Source organism: Gadus macrocephalus, chromosome 15 (genome assembly GCF_031168955.1).
Source record: "Gadus macrocephalus chromosome 15, ASM3116895v1".
NCBI lineage: Eukaryota > Metazoa > Chordata > Actinopteri > Gadiformes > Gadidae > Gadus > Gadus macrocephalus.
In genome coordinates, this window is record NC_082396.1 from 20,426,908 (window position 1) to 20,449,207 (window position 22,300).

Sequence of the window (22,300 nt, forward strand, 5' to 3'; positions counted from 1 at the left end):
AAGGTAGAAGCAGGTAGAAGCAGTCCCATCAGAAGACCAAAATGCGGTTACGGTAATCAAGGTTCTGACTAGAGAAGTCATGCCAAGGTTTGGAATTCCGTCACAAATTAGCTCAGGCAATAGGGCAGCGTTTATTCAGAAAACACTCAAACAAGTGATTTAACATCTGCATGTCAAACAAAGATTAGGCTGTGTCTACATTCCTCAAACCACAAGGTATGGTGGAGAGAGGAATGGGACGCTTGAGACGAAGATTAACAAAGTTAAATTAGAGTACTAAATTAAAGGACTAATGCACTACGGTTGACACTAATGAGTTATCGCATGAAAACTAACAGAACGACGCATCTAACCCCGCATGAAATGCTTAAGGGTCGACCCATGCCTTCACCTAACATTCAAGGGTCCCAAAAGGGACTTCCATTAGAGTAATTAGAAATAGAATTAAGGAAAATATGTTTGAACATCTAACTGTTGTACATAAGTTTGTAATTCCAGCAAGAGAAACACGAAGTTCCAGGGCCAGAGGAGGAGCCAGATGCAGACACGCCCGGAGCTGACCAAACACCCAAGGATGATGCAATCAGATTTCGCACCGGATGGGTCGGTGGCCAGGGTGCTGGCAGGGTTACAGTCCCTCAGATTAGATTTGGCAGAGAGCTCCGGCATTAATGACCCCTTCACAGGATGGATGGAGAGCCCAATGAGCGATGGGCGCTACAGGTGCAGCAGGTGCCATCCAAGCTTACCTGGGGATCGAGTATACACCGGAGAGTTTGGACGCGGGACCGCCAGAGGGGCCCGACCTGATCCGGCTGGAGAACATGGTGGGCTGCCCCATTCCCGTCCCCGCCAACGGCACCACCCCCCTCCCACCTGATGCACCCACGTCGCCCGGACCAGGGATCTGCGTTCCGGTACCAGGGGCTGCGGCCCGTTCCCTTAAGGCTTAAGGGCGCCCCTGGCTGTATTCGCTTCTGTACGCTTCACTGTTTTTAGCCGCTCCCATATCTATGCCCGCGTCTACGCAACCGACGCCGGGAACATAAATGTTGTTGTTTATATCGCTGTCCCACTAGATGGAGCTCGGGGATACACACGGGCGAGATTCCAGGGGCCTTGATTGCCCGTTTATCAGATGAGGTCCTGAGCGCAGTTGAATAAAAGGGTCTAATGCTCAGGTGGCGCCTTGCGACCACCTGCCCGTGATGACGCTCAGGACTATTCCGTGGTTTCAGTTGTTCCCGTGCCCCGGGCCTACCCTGAATACCCCATGCGTGTGATTGCTTATTGTTACACGACCAGTTAACTCCTCCTCACATCCTTAGTGTGCGGTCATCTAGGGATGGGTTGAGGGGGATTGCCATTCGTTGTTTACCTCATATCTTTCTGATATTATTATTATTATTTAGGGACACGTTTCAGGGTTGCATTTCTTTCCTGTGATTGTTATTGTGTAGTGTTTGTGTGATTGTTGCATTTTTGTTTATATCGTTATTGTTTACTGGTAGTTTTATTGTTGCATTTTGTTGTTGTTGTTATGGTTTGGTGTTGGTTTTGTTGTGTATCATCTGCTGCCAGTATTGTTGGTATTGTCTGCTCGCGATGTAAGGCCGGGGTGGATGCCACCCCCTAGGTGGGGTGTGTATGGCATACCCATGTCTGAAGCATGGGTAGCGTTTCTCCCACGTGGTTCCCCATACACCCGGTCCAGCGAGTTGTTTTAGTCCCATGCTCATGGTTGTTTGTTTTTATGATCATTTTGCCTTCTTTCTGTTATTTCTAATGGTGTTATAATGGTAGTCCCGCGCTGGAGTCCTATCCCTCGTACCCCTAATGAGTAAAAGTCGTCTTGCGACGACTTGAGGGGGATATGTTGGGAAAAATAACCTGATGAGCACATCACATGGCAGGCACATTAATATATAGTCGACTCTTGCTCTAAACCCAACGAACACATAACACAAACATGATAATATATAGTCAGGTCAAGGCCGGAGCTGAAGGCCCCATCTCCCAGGCAGGCAGATGGTGGACACTCAGACAATGCACCAGTATCATCTCCAGAACGGGAGAGCCACATTAATTTATCACACAGGAGACATTTTGAGAGCTCTTCCCCGTTAGGAGGAACCAAGAGATACCTCTGCTCACACCAGGGGCCTGAGAGCCACATTAAATTATCACACACGAGACATTTCAGGGGGGCACTCCCCGTTTTAATTTATCACACCGGAGACACGAGGAACTCTCCCCGTTACGAAGCTCTCTCAGGGCCTGGGAGCCAAAACACACAGAACCGCACACACCTCAAACGCACACACCTCATCGAGAGGAGGATACAGCATAAGACTGCATCACACAGGGACTCTTCATCTTCTTCTGAAGCAGACCTTCCACGGAGGCGAAGCTCCGGACGAACCATCAGCGCTGATTAGGGACTTAGACATATTCGATCTCTCACGCTTTATGACTCTGTATAACCGTTGCCACTTTACTTAATAAATCCAAGGTCCTCGTGCCGACAGACTTTATTACCTCTCCGTCTCATTTTATTTGGTCCAGTAACTAGACAGACCGTTTTTCCCCACATTTCCACAAGCTAATCTGACGGCGGTTGCGCCCCCTACTGTTTCTGTGTGACACAGGTGGGTCACTGTATGTACATTTCCCATTAGGGGTTTCTTTGTATGTTTTATTTCTGTGTTTTTTATTGAGATTTTGTAAACGTTTATATTATAAATGCTTGCGGTGGTCTGACGTCAACCGAATAATTGGTTTCCACAAGCTAATCTGACGGCGGTTGCGCCCCCTAATGTTTCTGTGTGACACAGAGAAAATAAAAGTGTTCGTGTGGAGATCAACCCTGTGTCCTACTTCTCCGTCGTCACCTAATGGAGGCTGCTTGAATGAGGCCGGTTACATTTATGTATGTGTACGTATGTATACATACACATATGTACGTTTGTGTACGTATGCGTTTGCATGTGTATTTATGAGTACGTATGTGTGTATGTATACATATAGCTATGTGAATGTTTGTAGACGTATGTAGGGGTATGATTGGTATGTATTTGTACTTATATGTATCTATATGTATGTACACTGAAAAAAAAAATTCATTGAATTTACTCGATCTGACATGCGATTTTTTATTCTCAATGAAATATTGCTTGTTAACCCAAAATATCGTATTCACATAAAACTGTTTGAAAAAATCATGTTGATTAGACATATGTTTTAGTAACCTTTACACTAAAATATGATGTAATGTTAAAATGATTGCATCATGTTAGGGGTACCAGATTTAACTATAACTCCAACTTTATTTCTTAATGCTGATATTATCCACTATTTATGTAACTTTTTAAGGCAATTTGATAATGTCTCTGGTATCCATTTTAGGTATATAAATCTAACTTGATTTGTTCAAATAAGCTATCCAAATGTATTGTATAGATCAATTTCATGATTTAGTGTGTGGAACAGTCAAAGTTATCAGAAGTGGCCCTGACTGAACATAAGGCAATATACTGGGAATTTCTGGCCCATTTCTTTACCGCTCTCCCTTTGTGTTGCAACATGTCACTAGCCAACAGCTATACATTATGGTAATTCACAAACATGCACTTGCTTCTGTACAAAATATGGAGAGTGCAGATCCATTCACATAGTAACAAGCACATTGCCTCTTCCACTAAACAGGATAACCATCAACAGCACTGGCTGAACACACAAACTGGATACCATCAACAGCAGTGGCTGAACACAAACTGGATACTATCACAGCAGTGGCTCAACACACAAAAAATAAACTTATCACTATCAATAGAAACCTAGAATACCTAGAGCAACACATGTTTATACACCAAATAAGGAACAGAAATGAATAACACAATTTAAGGCCAGTGATCATCTGAGGTTTACCGAGAGGCAGCGCTGTGTTTGACCCGTTCATTGGAAGAGACTGTTTTTCAGTGCGAGTACTTTGTTTGAAAGTTTACCCACATCCATGTCCATTAGTAATAATAATAATAATAATAATACATTTTATTTATAATGCACTTTATATTCAAGAATCTCAAAGTGCTTCAGAGAAAAAAAATAACAAAAAACTATTAAAAGGGGAACCTCAAAGAAAGTTTAGCTAAATGCTCTTTTAAAGAGATGGGTTTTGAGGTTCCGTTTAAAAAGAGCTGTAGTCTGTGGAGCCCTCAGGTGGTCAGGGAGGGCGTTCCATAGTCTAGGGGCAGCAGCAGAAAAGGCCCGATCACCCATGGTGCACAGCTTCGTATGTCGGGTTTGGAGGGTGTGAGTGGATCCTGAACGGAGTGTACGTGAGTTTGTCGGGGGGGTGAGGAGTTCCTGAAGGTAGAGGGGGGCAAGTCCGTGAAGGCACTGGTGGGTGAGGAGGGAGACCTTGTACTCAATTCTGAGTGGGACAGGGAGCCAGTGCAGTGATTTCAGGATGGGGGTGATGTGGTCATGCTTGCGCACCCTCATCAGGACCCTGGCAGCACTGTTTTGAATGTATTGGAGCCTCTGGATGCTCTTGCCAGGGATCCCAATGAGGAGTGCATTGCAGTAGTCCAACCTGGAGGAGACAAAGGCATGGACGAGCTTCTCTGCATCAGCCAGGGTGAGTGATTGGCGGAGTTTGGCGATGTTCCTGAGGTGGTATAAAGCTGTCTTACAGAGGTGTTTGATATGGGTGTCAAAATTAAGTTGTGGGTCCATTTTAACACTGAGGTTGGTGACGGATGTGGAAAGGGGGATGTTTTTGCCAGAGAAGGTGATATTGGTGATGGTGGGGGAGCGGAGCTGATGTGGCGTGCCAACAAGGATGGCTTCCGTTTTATGGCTGTTAAGTTGTAGGAAGTTGAGCTTCATCCACGCATCCATCTCCTCCAGGCAGGTGGTCAGTGTGGATGTTGGCAGAGGGGCAGAAGAAGTGGGGGTTGTCCTGATGTAGAGCTGTGTATCATCAGCATAGCAGTGGTAAGATAAGCCATGCCTGCTAATGACACTACCCAGGGGGAGCATGTACAGTGAGAACAGTGTGGGGCCCAACACCGAGCCCTGGGGGACACCGCAGGTGACGTTGTTGGTGTGTGATTTTGCTTTGCCCAGGGCAACGTGCTCAGTTCTGTCAGTGAGGTACGAGGTGAACCAGTTCTTTACATTTCCTGATAGTCCAATGGTGTATTGCAGGCGGTGAAGGAGAATATTGTGGTCAACCGTATCAAAAGCAGCTGTTAAGTCCAGGAGGATGAGGAGAGATGGGGAGCCGGTGTCTGCTGCCATCAGGAGGTCATTTGTGACCCTGACCAAGGCTGTTTCTGTACTGTGGCCATAGCGGAAACCAGACTGGAATTTTTCAAACAAGTGATGTTGTATGAGGTGATCCTGGAGTTGTGCTGCAATTGTTTTTTCCAGAACTTTTGACAGAAATGGGAGATTTGAGATGGGCCTGTAGTTGGAGAGGACTTCTGGATCAAGGGTAGGTTTTTTTAATGTTGGTCTCATGACAGCAGTTTTTAATGCAGATGGGATATGGCCGGCCAGGAGGGAGTGGTTAATGATATTGGTGATGAGTGGAGAGACAGCAGAGATGTTGGCCTTCAGCAGAGCTGTAGGGAAGGGGTCTAGTGCACAGGTGGATGGCTTCATTTTCCTGATGACGTCCTCCACCTCTTCCTTTGTGATGCTGGAGAAGGAGCAGAGGGTCTGGACAGAGTCAATCAGTGGGTCAGCAGTTGGAAGGGGCAGGGCAGTAGTGGTGGAGAGGTGTGAGCGGATGTTATTCACTTTTTGTTTAAAAAAGTTGATGTGCATGTTGCACCTCTCCGTGGTGACATCAGATTGGGTTGGTAAAGGGGGTTTGAGAAGGTGATGGATAGTTGAAAAGAGCTGTTTGGAGTTACCAGGGCTATTGTTGATTATTGCGGAATAGAACCTGGACCGTGCATTATTCAGGGCTTCAGCATATGCCCTCCTGTATGCCTGTTTGTAAACGGTCAGACCAGAGGCCTTGAGTCGCCGCTCAAGGACACGCCCAGCAGCCTTCATTGTACGTAGTTCACTGGTGTACCAGGGTGCGGAGCACGAGAAGGAGACTGACCTCGATGTTAAGGGGGCGTGGAGATCCAGGAGACTGCTCAGGGACTGGTTGTATAAGTCCACTGAGTCAGCAACAGAGAGGGAGTCAGTTGAGCCAGAGGAGAGATGTTGAAGGTCCAGGGCCAGGGCATCCATGTTGATATACTTTTCACATTCCTGAAGTGGATCTGCCGCTTTGGTTTGGTGTGGGAGGAAGGAAAAGGGAGCTCCATTGACACAACTCTGTGATCCGAGACGTCTAGCAGCTGAAGAAAATCAGCAGCGGGCTGGCATGAGGGGGTGTCAACATGAATATTTAAATCACCCAGAATGATGGTATTGGCAGAGGTAGTACAGAGTGTTGTGAGGAGATCAGACATTTCCGGGATGAAAGCAGAGTTGGGTTTTGGGGGCCTGTATATGAGTAGAACAGTCATGGGATGGGGGCGCTTGCATGTGAATGCAAGACATTCAAAGGAGGAAGTTGTAGGCAGCACCATGGGGGACAACTCCAGGTCCTGTTTGTTGATGACAGCTAGGCCACCACCGCGTCCAGTTCTGCGGGCTGCCTCCAAGTAACTGTAGCCTGGGGGACAGGCTTCGTTAAGGGCAGAGTAAACCTCTGGCTGGTGCCAGGTTTCTGTTAGACACATGAAGTCAAGTCCTTTTTCCCTGATATGCTCTTCAATCAAGCTGGATTTATTATTTAAGGATTGAGTGTTGAAAAGTTCAAATTTAACCAGTGACTGTGTAGTTATTCTCTGTACAGGTCGCAGAGCCTTAAAATCCACTCCGCGCAGGTTGAAATCCACTCCATGAAATCTATCCAGCCGGGAGTGCGGGGATCTCGCGATGTTACGTCTTTTGCCCTCAGCCGTCTCAGCGGACCTAATGGATGTGATGAAGCCGGCAGGCTGACCATAAATAAAGTTTCTCCCTGAGCCTCTGTGGATATATCGAGGTCTACGCAATAGTCCTAGCTGCTTAATGGTGGAAATACAGGGTGGGATGGAGCGATTGTTGTACTTCAGCAGCTGTGGGGCGAAGTACGTCAACATCGAACCTGATGTTGAGTGATGTTTGCCTGTTTGTAGCTAGGTACGGACCCGACGCATCTGGGGAAGAGCTGGGAGGCAGTGCAGAAAATCCACGAGACAGTAGAGACAGCTTAGCAGGTTGACCAGGGCATATTCCTCACCAGGATCACCGAAAAAAACGCCAGCAGTGACCAGGAAAATGTCACATCAGCTACTTGTTTTTAGCCGTTGTTATTAGCCGTTACTAGGGACGCCAAAATAACAAGTGAGCTACACAGCTCTTCACAATAACACAATAACACTGGAACAACTAAAGACAGTCCATAAGCTTGCTTTTTGTCGCTGATGTAGCTTGCAGGGAACCAAGTAGAGATTATATGTCAACAAAAAATCACTTTTTAAAGTAAAATTGGCCAAAATTGGCCCAAAAATTGCTTGGAGAAGCGGCGAACAGACAGCGCCAGCGTCCTCTCCCATTAGTATCTTCTGTACTACCTCAAAGGTGTACCGGAGGTCGGCGGGGTAGCTGATGTTCAGTGCGTACATCAGTCCAAAAAGCATAGCAACCGCTAATGCTATATTGTCTAAATCTCTTAACAACCTGATGCCTTCGAGGACAACTCCAATGTCCTCAGATTCTTCACTTGCCTCATTCTCTTTTATAAATCCCGACCGTGGTTTTTTCAATAGCAGCATTGAAGGCGTCTCCATCCATACCCTGTACAAAACAGACAAAAGGTAGGTAAATAAGACCTCAAGTTTGACTACTTATCATGAACAGCCAATACAGAAGCAGCAGTTGGCAATGAAATTTTAAAATCTCAGGCTTCCTCGAGCAACAAAATGTATTAAGAATACACATGATTATCTAAGACATGAAAACACTATTGCAATCGCTATAGTGAAATGTAATGTAGAATTTTGACTACTATTATCAGCACACTATCATATTAATCTTTGACGTTTGACAGAAAATGCTTTTGTTGAAGTAGTAAGATGAAAGTGAAAAAAAATTATGTTTATTTGACCAGCAACTGAACCGAATTGTATCCGATATGGAAGATAGTGGAATAGCAAGTAAGCACTGATCCATGTACATACCGGGTAATCGTGCACAAGGTTTTCTGGATTTTCACCCATGTAGATGCAGACTCCCTTGAAAATGCACTCTCGTCCAACATCGACATCATCACACTGAAAGGAAATGTTCTTGATCAGTGTCAGAATTCAGCCCTTTTGCTATTCCTTAAATCATTTCAACTACCGGTGTTACACCCTGCAGGTAGTAGTTTTAGATTTATATGGTTAATAAATTATTTTAATATGACAATATGGCCGAGGTGCAGGACATTGCAATTAAGAAATACATTGCGATTATATCACCATGTACACCGTCATTTGAAGTAAGAAAGAAATAATTTAGAAATTTAAGAATATTGCACCTGGCTTCTTCATATGATTAAGAGCCTTGCTGTGAGACAAAATAGATGTACAAATAGTGGAAGGGGAAGATGAAAAATAAATGCACTTACCGTCTCCCTGGCTTTGTGTACAATTCATGTACCCTCCTTGCCAATCAATTATGTGGCAACTAAAACATTCCATAGTGTGGCATAACATCTCAACAATTCAAAAAAATAAAATCATAATATTTTCCGAAAACAGTCAATCCTTTTTTTATGAAGTTGGACTCACGTAGGCTATAACTTACATCTGCCATTTTTGCGTTTTTTTTAGCTTTTGCCCTAGATGTCCTCCTCTCCTTTGGAACAACCCTCTGAAATGCATTTTGCACACATAAATACAAGAAATGTTGATATCTCTGTCAATTTCAATGCAAACGTGTTACTAAGCTTACCAAAGGGTTATTGGGCCATACTAAACCATTTGGAAGTGGAATACATTGGATTTGAGCGAAATCAACAATGTAAGGTCAAAAACACATTGATGGTCTAAAAGTGATTCTAGCGCTCTGAAAAGCATTTTGCAGGCATAAAAACAAGAAATGTTGATATCTGTCAATTTCAGTTCAAACGTGTTACTAAGCTTACCAAAGGGTTATTGGGCCATACTAAACCATTTGGAAGTGGAATACATTCGTTTTGAGAGAAATCAACAATGTGAGGTCAAAAACACGTTGTTGGTCGAAAAGTGATTCTGGCGCTCTGAAAAGCATTTTAAAGGCATAAAAACAAGAAACGTTGATATCTCTGTCAATTTCAATGCAAACGTGTTACTAAGCTCAGCAATGGATTATAGGGCCATACTCCACCATTTGGAAGTAGTTTTGAGTAAAATCAACCATGTAAAGTCAAAAACACATTGTCTGTCAAAAAGTGATTCTGGCGCTCTGAAAAGCATTTTGCGGGCATAAAAACAAGAAACGTTGATATCTCTGTCAATTTCAGTTCAAACGTGTTACTAAGCTTACTAAAGGGTTATTGGGCCATACTAAACCATTTGGAAGTGGAATACATTCGTTTTGAGTGAAATCAACAATGTGAGGTCAAAAACACGTTGTTGGTCGAAAAGTGATTCTGGCGCTCTGAAAAGCATTTTGCAGGCATAAAAACAAGAAATGTTGATATCTCTGTCAATTTCAATGCAAACGTGTTACTAAGCTCAGCAATGGGTTATAGGGCCATACTCCACCATTTGGAAGTAGTTTTGAGCAAAATCAACCATGTAAAGTCAAAAACACGTTGTTGGTCGAAAAGTGATTCTGGCGCTCTGAAAAGCATTTTGCAGGCATAAAAACAAGACATGTTGATATCTCTGTCAATTTCAATGCAAACGTGTTACTAAGCTCAGCAATGGATTATAGGGCCATACTCCACCATTTGGAAGTAGTTTTGAGCAAAATCAACCATGTAAAGTCAAAAACACATTGTCTGTCAAAAAGTGATTCTGGCGCTCTGAAAAGCATTTTGCGGGCATAAAAACAAGAAACGTTGATATCTCTGTCAATTTCAGTTCAAACGTGTTACTAAGCTTACTAAAGGGTTATTGGGCCATACTAAACCATTTGGAAGTGGAATACATTCGTTTTGAGTGAAATCAACAATGTGAGGTCAAAAACACGTTGTTGGTCGAAAAGTGATTCTGGCGCTCTGAAAAGCATTTTAAAGGCATAAAAACAAGAAACGTTGATATCTCTGTCAATTTCAATGCAAACGTGTTACTAAGCTCAGCAATGGATTATAGGGCCATACTCCACCATTTGGAAGTAGTTTTGAGTAAAATCAACCATGTAAAGTCAAAAACACATTGTCTGTCAAAAAGTGATTCTGGCGCTCTGAAAAGCATTTTGCGGGCATAAAAACAAGAAACGTTGATATCTGTGTCAATTTCAGTTCAAACGTGTTACTAAGCTTACTAAAGGGTTATTGGGCCATACTAAACCATTTGGAAGTGGAATACATTCGTTTTGAGTGAAATCAACAATGTGAGGTCAAAAACACGTTGTTGGTCGAAAAGTGATTCTGGCGCTCTGAAAAGCATTTTAAAGGCATAAAAACAAGAAACGTTGATATCTCTGTCAATTTCAGTTCAAACGTGTTACTAAGCTTACTAAAGGGTTATTGGGCCATACTAAACCATTTGGAAGTGGAATACATTCGTTTTGAGTGAAATCAACAATGTGAGGTCAAAAACACGTTGTTGGTCGAAAAGTGATTCTGGCGCTCTGAAAAGCATTTTGCAGGCATAAAAACAAGAAATGTTGATATCTCTGTCAATTTCAATGCAAACGTGTTACTAAGCTCAGCAATGGGTTATAGGGCCATACTCCACCATTTGGAAGTAGTTTTGAGCAAAATCAACCATGTAAAGTCAAAAACACGTTGTTGGTCGAAAAGTGATTCTGGCGCTCTGAAAAGCATTTTGCAGGCATAAAAACAAGACATGTTGATATCTCTGTCAATTTCAATGCAAACGTGTTACTAAGCTCAGCAATGGATTATAGGGCCATACTCCACCATTTGGAAGTAGTTTTGAGCAAAATCAACCATGTAAAGTCAAAAACACATTGTCTGTCAAAAAGTGATTCTGGCGCTCTGAAAAGCATTTTGCGGGCATAAAAACAAGAAACGTTGATATCTCTGTCAATTTCAGTTCAAACGTGTTACTAAGCTTACTAAAGGGTTATTGGGCCATACTAAACCATTTGGAAGTGGAATACATTCGTTTTGAGTGAAATCAACAATGTGAGGTCAAAAACACGTTGTTGGTCGAAAAGTGATTCTGGCGCTCTGAAAAGCATTTTAAAGGCATAAAAACAAGAAACGTTGATATCTCTGTCAATTTCAGTTCAAACGTGTTACTAAGCTTACTAAAGGGTTATTGGGCCATACTAAACCATTTGGAAGTGGAATACATTCGTTTTGAGTGAAATCAACAATGTGAGGTCAAAAACACGTTGTTGGTCGAAAAGTGATTCTGGCGCTCTGAAAAGCATTTTGCAGGCATAAAAACAAGAAATGTTGATATCTCTGTCAATTTCAATGCAAACGTGTTACTAAGCTCAGCAATGGGTTATAGGGCCATACTCCACCATTTGGAAGTAGTTTTGAGCAAAATCAACCATGTAAAGTCAAAAACACGTTGTTGGTCGAAAAGTGATTCTGGCGCTCTGAAAAGCATTTTGCAGGCATAAAAACAAGACATGTTGATATCTCTGTCAATTTCAATGCAAACGTGTTACTAAGCTCAGCAATGGATTATAGGGCCATACTCCACCATTTGGAAGTAGTTTTGAGCAAAATCAACCATGTAAAGTCAAAAACACATTGTCTGTCAAAAAGTGATTCTGGCGCTCTGAAAAGCATTTTGCGGGCATAAAAACAAGAAACGTTGATATCTCTGTCAATTTCAGTTCAAACGTGTTACTAAGCTTACTAAAGGGTTATTGGGCCATACTAAACCATTTGGAAGTGGAATACATTCGTTTTGAGTGAAATCAACAATGTGAGGTCAAAAACACGTTGTTGGTCGAAAAGTGATTCTGGCGCTCTGAAAAGCATTTTAAAGGCATAAAAACAAGAAACGTTGATATCTCTGTCAATTTCAATGCAAACGTGTTACTAAGCTCAGCAATGGATTATAGGGCCATACTCCACCATTTGGAAGTAGTTTTGAGTAAAATCAACCATGTAAAGTCAAAAACACATTGTCTGTCAAAAAGTGATTCTGGCGCTCTGAAAAGCATTTTGCGGGCATAAAAACAAGAAACGTTGATATCTGTGTCAATTTCAGTTCAAACGTGTTACTAAGCTTACTAAAGGGTTATTGGGCCATACTAAACCATTTGGAAGTGGAATACATTCGTTTTGAGTGAAATCAACAATGTGAGGTCAAAAACACGTTGTTGGTCGAAAAGTGATTCTGGCGCTCTGAAAAGCATTTTAAAGGCATAAAAACAAGAAACGTTGATATCTCTGTCAATTTCAATGCAAACGTGTTACTAAGCTCAGCAATGGATTATAGGGCCATACTCCACCATTTGGAAGTAGTTTTGAGCAAAATCAACCATGTAAAGTCAAAAACACGTTGTTGGTCGAAAAGTGATTCTGGCGCTCTGAAAAGCATTTTGCGGGCATAAAAACAAGAAACGTTGATATCTCTGTCAATTTCAGTTCAAACGTGTTACTAAGCTTACTAAAGGGTTATTGGGCCATACTAAACCATTTGGAAGTGGAATACATTCGTTTTGAGTGAAATCAACAATGTGAGGTCAAAAACACGTTGTTGGTCGAAAAGTGATTCTGGCGCTCTGAAAAGCATTTTAAAGGCATAAAAACAAGAAACGTTGATATCTCTGTCAATTTCAATGCAAACGTGTTACTAAGCTCAGCAATGGATTATAGGGCCATACTCCACCATTTGGAAGTAGTTTTGAGTAAAATCAACCATGTAAAGTCAAAAACACATTGTCTGTCAAAAAGTGATTCTGGCGCTCTGAAAAGCATTTTGCGGGCATAAAAACAAGAAACGTTGATATCTGTGTCAATTTCAGTTCAAACGTGTTACTAAGCTTACTAAAGGGTTATTGGGCCATACTAAACCATTTGGAAGTGGAATACATTCGTTTTGAGTGAAATCAACAATGTGAGGTCAAAAACACGTTGTTGGTCGAAAAGTGATTCTGGCGCTCTGAAAAGCATTTTAAAGGCATAAAAACAAGAAACGTTGATATCTCTGTCAATTTCAATGCAAACGTGTTACTAAGCTCAGCAATGGATTATAGGGCCATACTCCACCATTTGGAAGTAGTTTTGAGTAAAATCAACCATGTAAAGTCAAAAACACATTGTCTGTCAAAAAGTGATTCTGGCGCTCTGAAAAGCATTTTGCGGGCATAAAAACAAGAAACGTTGATATCTCTGTCAATTTCAGTTCAAACGTGTTACTAAGCTTACTAAAGGGTTATTGGGCCATACTAAACCATTTGGAAGTGGAATACATTCGTTTTGAGTGAAATCAACAATGTGAGGTCAAAAACACGTTGTTGGTCGAAAAGTGATTCTGGCGCTCTGAAAAGCATTTTGCAGGCATAAAAACAAGAAATGTTGATATCTCTGTCAATTTCAATGCAAACGTGTTACTAAGCTCAGCAATGGGTTATAGGGCCATACTCCACCATTTGGAAGTAGTTTTGAGTAAAATCAACCATGTAAAGTCAAAAACACATTGTCTGTCAAAAAGTGATTCTGGCGCTCTGAAAAGCATTTTGCAGGCATAAAAACAAGACATGTTGATATCTCTGTCAATTTCAATGCAAACGTGTTACTAAGCTCAGCAATGGATTATAGGGCCATACTCCACCATTTGGAAGTAGTTTTGAGCAAAATCAACCATGTAAAGTCAAAAACACATTGTCTGTCAAAAAGTGATTCTGGCGCTCTGAAAAGCATTTTGCGGGCATAAAAACAAGAAACGTTGATATCTCTGTCAATTTCAGTTCAAACGTGTTACTAAGCTTACTAAAGGGTTATTGGGCCATACTAAACCATTTGGAAGTGGAATACATTCGTTTTGAGTGAAATCAACAATGTGAGGTCAAAAACACGTTGTTGGTCGAAAAGTGATTCTGGCGCTCTGAAAAGCATTTTAAAGGCATAAAAACAAGAAACGTTGATATCTCTGTCAATTTCAATGCAAACGTGTTACTAAGCTCAGCAATGGATTATAGGGCCATACTCCACCATTTGGAAGTAGTTTTGAGTAAAATCAACCATGTAAAGTCAAAAACACATTGTCTGTCAAAAAGTGATTCTGGCGCTCTGAAAAGCATTTTGCGGGCATAAAAACAAGAAACGTTGATATCTCTGTCAATTTCAGTTCAAACGTGTTACTAAGCTTACTAAAGGGTTATTGGGCCATACTAAACCATTTGGAAGTGGAATACATTCGTTTTGAGTGAAATCAACAATGTGAGGTCAAAAACACGTTGTTGGTCGAAAAGTGATTCTGGCGCTCTGAAAAGCATTTTGCAGGCATAAAAACAAGAAATGTTGATATCTCTGTCAATTTCAATGCAAACGTGTTACTAAGCTCAGCAATGGATTATAGGGCCATACTCCACCATTTGGAAGTAGTTTTGAGTAAAATCAACCATGTAAAGTCAAAAACACATTGTCTGTCAAAAAGTGATTCTGGCGCTCTGAAAAGCATTTTGCAGGCATAAAAACAAGACATGTTGATATCTCTGTCAATTTCAATGCAAACGTGTTACTAAGCTCAGCAATGGATTATAGGGCCATACTCCACCATTTGGAAGTAGTTTTGAGCAAAATCAACCATGTAAAGTCAAAAACACATTGTCTGTCAAAAAGTGATTCTGGCGCTCTGAAAAGCATTTTGCGGGCATAAAAACAAGAAACGTTGATATCTCTGTCAATTTCAGTTCAAACGTGTTACTAAGCTTACTAAAGGGTTATTGGGCCATACTAAACCATTTGGAAGTGGAATACATTCGTTTTGAGTGAAATCAACAATGTGAGGTCAAAAACACGTTGTTGGTCGAAAAGTGATTCTGGCGCTCTGAAAAGCATTTTAAAGGCATAAAAACAAGAAACGTTGATATCTCTGTCAATTTCAATGCAAACGTGTTACTAAGCTCAGCAATGGATTATAGGGCCATACTCCACCATTTGGAAGTAGTTTTGAGTAAAATCAACCATGTAAAGTCAAAAACACATTGTCTGTCAAAAAGTGATTCTGGCGCTCTGAAAAGCATTTTGCGGGCATAAAAACAAGAAACGTTGATATCTGTGTCAATTTCAGTTCAAACGTGTTACTAAGCTTACTAAAGGGTTATTGGGCCATACTAAACCATTTGGAAGTGGAATACATTCGTTTTGAGTGAAATCAACAATGTGAGGTCAAAAACACGTTGTTGGTCGAAAAGTGATTCTGGCGCTCTGAAAAGCATTTTGCGGGCATAAAAACAAGAAACGTTGATATCTCTGTCAATTTCAATGCAAACGTGTTACTAAGCTCAGCAATGGATTATAGGGCCATACTCCACCATTTGGAAGTAGTTTTGAGTAAAATCAACCATGTAAAGTCAAAAACACATTGTCTGTCAAAAAGTGATTCTGGCGCTCTGAAAAGCATTTTGCGGGCATAAAAACAAGAAACGTTGATATCTCTGTCAATTTCAGTTCAAACGTGTTACTAAGCTTACTAAAGGGTTATTGGGCCATACTAAACCATTTGGAAGTGGAATACATTCGTTTTGAGTGAAATCAACAATGTGAGGTCAAAAACACGTTGTTGGTCGAAAAGTGATTCTGGCGCTCTGAAAAGCATTTTAAAGGCATAAAAACAAGAAACGTTGATATCTCTGTCAATTTCAATGCAAACGTGTTACTAAGCTCAGCAATGGATTATAGGGCCATACTCCACCATTTGGAAGTAGTTTTGAGCAAAATCAACCATGTAAAGTCAAAAACACGTTGTTGGTCGAAAAGTGATTCTGGCGCTCTGAAAAGCATTTTGCGGGCATAAAAACAAGAAACGTTGATATCTCTGTCAATTTCAGTTCAAACGTGTTACTAAGCTTACTAAAGGGTTATTGGGCCATACTAAACCATTTGGAAGTGGAATACATTCGTTTTGAGTGAAATCAACAATGTGAGGTCAAAAACACGTTGTTGGTCGAAAAGTGATTCTGGCGCTCTGAAAAGCATTTTGCAGGCATAAAAACAAGAAATGTTGATATCTCTGTCAATTTCAATGCAAACGTGTTACTAAGCTCAGCAATGGGTTATAGGGCCATACTCCACCATTTGGAAGTAGTTTTGAGCAAAATCAACCATGTAAAGTCAAAAACACGTTGTTGGTCGAAAAGTGATTCTGGCGCTCTGAAAAGCATTTTGCAGGCATAAAAACAAGACATGTTGATATCTCTGTCAATTTCAATGCAAACGTGTTACTAAGCTCAGCAATGGATTATAGGGCCATACTCCACCATTTGGAAGTAGTTTTGAGCAAAATCAACCATGTAAAGTCAAAAACACATTGTCTGTCAAAAAGTGATTCTGGCGCTCTGAAAAGCATTTTGCGGGCATAAAAACAAGAAACGTTGATATCTCTGTCAATTTCAGTTCAAACGTGTTACTAAGCTTACTAAAGGGTTATTGGGCCATACTAAACCATTTGGAAGTGGAATACATTCGTTTTGAGTGAAATCAACAATGTGAGGTCAAAAACACGTTGTTGGTCGAAAAGTGATTCTGGCGCTCTGAAAAGCATTTTGCAGGCATAAAAACAAGAAATGTTGATATCTCTGTCAATTTCAATGCAAACGTGTTACTAAGCTCAGCAATGGGTTATAGGGCCATACTCCACCATTTGGAAGTAGTTTTGAGCAAAATCAACCATGTAAAGTCAAAAACACGTTGTTGGTCGAAAAGTGATTCTGGCGCTCTGAAAAGCATTTTGCAGGCATAAAAACAAGACATGTTGATATCTCTGTCAATTTCAATGCAAACGTGTTACTAAGCTCAGCAATGGATTATAGGGCCATACTCCACCATTTGGAAGTAGTTTTGAGTAAAATCAACCATGTAAAGTCAAAAACACATTGTCTGTCAAAAAGTGATTCTGGCGCTCTGAAAAGCATTTTGCAGGCATAAAAACAAGACATGTTGATATCTCTGTCAATTTCAATGCAAACGTGTTACTAAGCTCAGCAATGGATTATAGGGCCATACTCCACCATTTGGAAGTAGTTTTGAGCAAAATCAACCATGTAAAGTCAAAAACACATTGTCTGTCAAAAAGTGATTCTGGCGCTCTGAAAAGCATTTTGCGGGCATGAAAACAAGAAACGTTGATATCTCTGTCAATTTCAGTTCAAACGTGTTACTAAGCTTACTAAAGGGTTATTGGGCCATACTAAACCATTTGGAAGTGGAATACATTCGTTTTGAGTGAAATCAACAATGTGAGGTCAAAAACACGTTGTTGGTCGAAAAGTGATTCTGGCGCTCTGAAAAGCATTTTAAAGGCATAAAAACAAGAAACGTTGATATCTCTGTCAATTTCAATGCAAACGTGTTACTAAGCTCAGCAATGGATTATAGGGCCATACTCCACCATTTGGAAGTAGTTTTGAGTAAAATCAACCATGTAAAGTCAAAAACACATTGTCTGTCAAAAAGTGATTCTGGCGCTCTGAAAAGCATTTTGCGGGCATAAAAACAAGAAACGTTGATATCTGTGTCAATTTCAGTTCAAACGTGTTACTAAGCTTACTAAAGGGTTATTGGGCCATACTAAACCATTTGGAAGTGGAATACATTCGTTTTGAGTGAAATCAACAATGTGAGGTCAAAAACACGTTGTTGGTCGAAAAGTGATTCTGGCGCTCTGAAAAGCATTTTGCAGGCATAAAAACAAGAAATGTTGATATCTCTGTCAATTTCAATGCAAACGTGTTACTAAGCTCAGCAATGGATTATAGGGCCATACTCCACCATTTGGAAGTAGTTTTGAGTAAAATCAACCATGTAAAGTCAAAAACACATTGTCTGTCAAAAAGTGATTCTGGCGCTCTGAAAAGCATTTTGCAGGCATAAAAACAAGACATGTTGATATCTCTGTCAATTTCAATGCAAACGTGTTACTAAGCTCAGCAATGGATTATAGGGCCATACTCCACCATTTGGAAGTAGTTTTGAGCAAAATCAACCATGTAAAGTCAAAAACACATTGTCTGTCAAAAAGTGATTCTGGCGCTCTGAAAAGCATTTTGCGGGCATAAAAACAAGAAACGTTGATATCTCTGTCAATTTCAGTTCAAACGTGTTACTAAGCTTACTAAAGGGTTATTGGGCCATACTAAACCATTTGGAAGTGGAATACATTCGTTTTGAGTGAAATCAACAATGTGAGGTCAAAAACACGTTGTTGGTCGAAAAGTGATTCTGGCGCTCTGAAAAGCATTTTAAAGGCATAAAAACAAGAAACGTTGATATCTCTGTCAATTTCAATGCAAACGTGTTACTAAGCTCAGCAATGGATTATAGGGCCATACTCCACCATTTGGAAGTAGTTTTGAGTAAAATCAACCATGTAAAGTCAAAAACACATTGTCTGTCAAAAAGTGATTCTGGCGCTCTGAAAAGCATTTTGCGGGCATAAAAACAAGAAACGTTGATATCTGTGTCAATTTCAGTTCAAACGTGTTACTAAGCTTACTGAAGGGTTATTGGGCCATACTAAACCATTTGGAAGTGGAATACATTCGTTTTGAGTGAAATCAACAATGTGAGGTCAAAAACACGTTGTTGGTCGAAAAGTGATTCTGGCGCTCTGAAAAGCATTTTGCGGGCATAAAAACAAGAAACGTTGATATCTCTGTCAATTTCAATGCAAACGTGTTACTAAGCTCAGCAATGGATTATAGGGCCATACTCCACCATTTGGAAGTAGTTTTGAGTAAAATCAACCATGTAAAGTCAAAAACACATTGTCTGTCAAAAAGTGATTCTGGCGCTCTGAAAAGCATTTTGCGGGCATAAAAACAAGAAACGTTGATATCTCTGTCAATTTCAGTTCAAACGTGTTACTAAGCTTACTAAAGGGTTATTGGGCCATACTAAACCATTTGGAAGTGGAATACATTCGTTTTGAGTGAAATCAACAATGTGAGGTCAAAAACACGTTGTTGGTCGAAAAGTGATTCTGGCGCTCTGAAAAGCATTTTAAAGGCATAAAAACAAGAAACGTTGATATCTCTGTCAATTTCAATGCAAACGTGTTACTAAGCTCAGCAATGGATTATAGGGCCATACTCCACCATTTGGAAGTAGTTTTGAGCAAAATCAACCATGTAAAGTCAAAAACACGTTGTTGGTCGAAAAGTGATTCTGGCGCTCTGAAAAGCATTTTGCGGGCATAAAAACAAGAAACGTTGATATCTCTGTCAATTTCAGTTCAAACGTGTTACTAAGCTTACTAAAGGGTTATTGGGCCATACTAAACCATTTGGAAGTGGAATACATTCGTTTTGAGTGAAATCAACAATGTGAGGTCAAAAACACGTTGTTGGTCGAAAAGTGATTCTGGCGCTCTGAAAAGCATTTTGCAGGCATAAAAACAAGAAATGTTGATATCTCTGTCAATTTCAATGCAAACGTGTTACTAAGCTCAGCAATGGGTTATAGGGCCATACTCCACCATTTGGAAGTAGTTTTGAGCAAAATCAACCATGTAAAGTCAAAAACACGTTGTTGGTCGAAAAGTGATTCTGGCGCTCTGAAAAGCATTTTGCAGGCATAAAAACAAGACATGTTGATATCTCTGTCAATTTCAATGCAAACGTGTTACTAAGCTCAGCAATGGATTATAGGGCCATACTCCACCATTTGGAAGTAGTTTTGAGCAAAATCAACCATGTAAAGTCAAAAACACATTGTCTGTCAAAAAGTGATTCTGGCGCTCTGAAAAGCATTTTGCGGGCATAAAAACAAGAAACGTTGATATCTCTGTCAATTTCAGTTCAAACGTGTTACTAAGCTTACTAAAGGGTTATTGGGCCATACTAAACCATTTGGAAGTGGAATACATTCGTTTTGAGTGAAATCAACAACGTGAGGTCAAAAACACGTTGTTGGTCGAAAAGTGATTCTGGCGCTCTGAAAAGCATTTTAAAGGCATAAAAACAAGAAACGTTGATATCTCGGTCAATTTCAATGCAAACGTGTTACTAAGCTCAGCAACGGGTTATAGGGCCATACTCCACCATTTGGAAGTAGTTTTGAGTAAAATCAACCATGTAAAGTCAAAAACACATTGTCTGTCAAAAAGTGATTCTGGCGCTCTGAAAAGCATTTTGCGGGCATAAAAACAAGAAACGTTGATATCTGTGTCAATTTCAGTTCAAACGTGTTACTAAGCTTACTAAAGGGTTATTGGGCCATACTAAACCATTTGGAAGTGGAATACATTCGTTTTGAGTGAAATCAACAATGTGAGGTCAAAAACACGTTGTTGGTCGAAAAGTGATTCTGGCGCTCTGAAAAGCATTTTAAAGGCATACAAACAAGAAACGTTGATATCTCTGTCAATTTCAATGCAAACGTGTTACTAAGCTCAGCAATGGATTATAGGGCCATACTCCACCATTTGGAAGTAGTTTTGAGTAAAATCAACCATGTAAAGTCAAAAACACATTGTCTGTCAAAAAGTGATTCTGGCGCTCTGAAAAGCATTTTGCGGGCATAAAAACAAGAAACGTTGATATCTCTGTCAATTTCAGTTCAAACGTGTTACTAAGCTTACTAAAGGGTTATTGGGCCATACTAAACCATTTGGAAGTGGAATACATTCGTTTTGAGTGAAATCAACAATGTGAGGTCAAAAACACGTTGTTGGTCGAAAAGTGATTCTGGCGCTCTGAAAAGCATTTTAAAGGCATAAAAACAAGAAACGTTGATATCTCTGTCAATTTCAATGCAAACGTGTTACTAAGCTCAGCAATGGATTATAGGGCCATACTCCACCATTTGGAAGTAGTTTTGAGTAAAATCAACCATGTAAAGTCAAAAACACATTGTCTGTCAAAAAGTGATTCTGGCGCTCTGAAAAGCATTTTGCGGGCATAAAAACAAGAAACGTTGATATCTCTGTCAATTTCAGTTCAAACGTGTTACTAAGCTTACTAAAGGGTTATTGGGCCATACTAAACCATTTGGAAGTGGAATTCATTCGTTTTGAGTGAAATCAACAATGTGAGGTCAAAAACACGTTGTTGGTCGAAAAGTGATTCTGGCGCTCTGAAAAGCATTTTGCAGGCATAAAAACAAGAAATGTTGATATCTCTGTCAATTTCAATGCAAACGTGTTACTAAGCTCAGCAATGGATTATAGGGCCATACTCCACCATTTGGAAGTAGTTTTGAGTAAAATCAACCATGTAAAGTCAAAAACACATTGTCTGTCAAAAAGTGATTCTGGCGCTCTGAAAAGCATTTTGCAGGCATAAAAACAAGTCATGTTGATATCTCTGTCAATTTCAATGCAAACGTGTTACTAAGATCAGCAATGGATTATAGGGCCATACTCCACCATTTGGAAGTAGTTTTGAGCAAAATCAACCATGTAAAGTCAAAAACACATTGTCTGTCAAAAAGTGATTCTGGCGCTCTGAAAAGCATTTTGCGGGCATAAAAACAAGAAACGTTGATATCTCTGTCAATTTCAGTTCAAACGTGTTACTAAGCTTACTAAAGGGTTATTGGGCCATACTAAACCATTTGGAAGTGGAATACATTCGTTTTGAGTGAAATCAACAATGTGAGGTCAAAAACACGTTGTTGGTCGAAAAGTGATTCTGGCGCTCTGAAAAGCATTTTAAAGGCATAAAAACAAGAAACGTTGATATCTCTGTCAATTTCAATGCAAACGTGTTACTAAGCTCAGCAATGGATTATAGGGCCATACTCCACCATTTGGAAGTAGTTTTGAGTAAAATCAACCATGTAAAGTCAAAAACACATTGTCTGTCAAAAAGTGATTCTGGCGCTCTGAAAAGCATTTTGCGGGCATAAAAACAAGAAACGTTGATATCTGTGTCAATTTCAGTTCAAACGTGTTACTAAGCTTACTAAAGGGTTATTGGGCCATACTAAACCATTTGGAAGTGGAATACATTC

The 22,300-nt window shown here is 40.5% G+C and overlaps 1 long non-coding RNA gene across 1 annotated transcript; it reads right to left on the reverse strand.

Annotated features, from left to right (window-relative positions):
• Positions 1-7,615: 7,615 nt before the first annotated feature.
• LOC132473491 (uncharacterized) lies at positions 7,616-8,911 on the reverse strand. Its single transcript, XR_009529415.1, has 3 exons — positions 8,848-8,911; positions 8,238-8,330; positions 7,616-7,854 (listed from the first exon to the last, which is right to left on the reverse strand). It is a non-coding gene; the product is annotated as an uncharacterized LOC132473491 (long non-coding RNA).
• Positions 8,912-22,300: the final 13,389 nt, after the last annotated feature.